This window comes from Salmo salar, unplaced genomic scaffold, assembly GCF_965601325.2.
Source record: "Salmo salar unplaced genomic scaffold, fSalSal1 ptg000379l, whole genome shotgun sequence".
In the NCBI taxonomy this organism is placed as follows: Eukaryota; Metazoa; Chordata; class Actinopteri; order Salmoniformes; family Salmonidae; genus Salmo; species Salmo salar.
Genome location: NW_027675367.1, coordinates 133,251 through 135,300, shown reverse-complemented (window position 1 = coordinate 135,300; position 2,050 = coordinate 133,251).

Below are 2,050 nucleotides of genomic sequence, written 5' to 3'. Positions count from 1 at the left end.
AGTTCAGGGAACTCAAGTGACCTTAGTCACGCAATGGTTGTCCGTTCATACAGTGTAGCGTAAACCCTGTGTCAATCATACAATGAAAAGAACAAATATTTTACCACACATTTCAATAAATCCTCAACTACAACTAACTACCTAAATCATCACAGTATACATCACACCAAAACAAATGAAATACCGTATACAAAAAAGGTTGTAGTCCGTCGGTCAGTCAGAGAAGCCAATCCGCCGACAGATCTCCAGCGGAGAAAGGCCACGAAAACCAACGGAGAGGTGTAGTCCACAGATGCAAGAGTGGAGCCGACCTTGGGTAGATTTTCTATTAGGCTACACAAAGCACACTTTTAAAGCAGCACAACAAACGGAAGAGAGACGCTTCAGAACTGAGGGTCGAACACATCCTCATTCATGTTTCCATCACAACTCCTCTTTTGCACAGCTGATGCTGGCTATTTAATTGGGAATTAAAGGGGAAGCGCCCTATTGGAAGAAGCAGTAATTAATTGAGAATTAAAGGGAAAGCGCCCTATTGGAAGGAGAAGCACTGAGACGGTTCAGAAACATTCAGGGCCGTCACAACGTGTAGGTGTCACAGAAAACAAACCTGGAATTTTCCGAATCAGACCAACCAGCTCTTTCCGCCCATCAACAGGTAGCTGAGTAAAAGGGCTATCCAAAATATCCAGTGTCTCTGAATTTTTCAATCTACCCTGCAGTATGCAATCATCGGGACCAGGAACATTTTCGTCCTCATGCACAGACCTAGTATTACAAGAACCAAGGGAAGTAACGGTATCAGCCAAACGAACAGTTTTACCATCCTCTGTAGACTCCCACTTTCTCATCAGAACATCCTCTTGGAGAAAATAACCATGTGCGACATCTCCCAACTGTTCCACAGGCACAATTTGGTCACGCAACTCTTCTAATGTGGGGTCAGTCCGTGGCGCATTGATTAGATCGGAGCGGAATACAGATAACGGGATAACAGGGAAAACAGTGAGAGACTTCTTTGTGGTATTCTCATTTACCGGAGCAGGGACCGGGTCACCATGGCTCATAGACCGCGTCACTGCACCCGCAGAGAACACCGCTGGGAAACTCTGCGCACTCTCATCAGGAATCCCTACAATTGACGGTTTAGTGGAAACCACTAGAGATGGAAACACGACAGGCCACACACGCTCACCAGCCAAGTTATTCCCAAGGATAACGTCGATACCCTCAATAGGCAACGAAGGACGCACCCCCACAACAACGTCACCTTTCACCAGTCCACAATCCAATATCAGTTTATGCAATGGAACTGACAGATTGTTCAAACCTATTCCCCTAATTAGAACACTATTCCCAGAATCAGTCTCAGCAGAGAAAGGTAACACAGATTCCAACACAAACGATTCCGAGGCACCTGTGTCTCGTAGGATCTTCACTGGCACTAGGTTCTTACTTCCTAACATAGACACAAAACCCTCCGTAATGAAAGGTAAATAGCCTGGGTCAATATGGACTTTCACATGCCCCTGGGCCTGAGACAATGTGTCAGGAGTAAACTGATGTGGAACAGACGCAGCTAACGCCGTAGGCCTAGATTTAACGTTAACCTGTTAGGGCTAGGGGGCAGTATTGACACGGCTGGATAAAAAAACATACCCGATTTAATCTGGTTACCACTCCTACCCAGTAACTAGAATATGCATATACTTATTACATATGGATAGAAAACACCCTAAATTTTCTAAAACTGTTTGAATGGTGTCTGAGTATAACAGAACTCAAATGGCAGGTCAAAACCTGAGTGATTCCTTTACAGGAAGTGGCCTGTCTGACCATTTCTTGAACTTCTTTTCCATCTCTATCATTTACTAAGGATCTCTGCTCTAACGTGACACTTCCCACGTCTTCCATAGGCTCTCAGAGCCCGGGAAAAAACAGAATGTCGTCATTCCAGCCCCAGGCTGAAACACATTATCGCCTTTCTCAAGTGGCCGATCAAGGGACACTGGGCTTATGCGCGTGACCCCGACCGCCCCCGCCTTTGGGA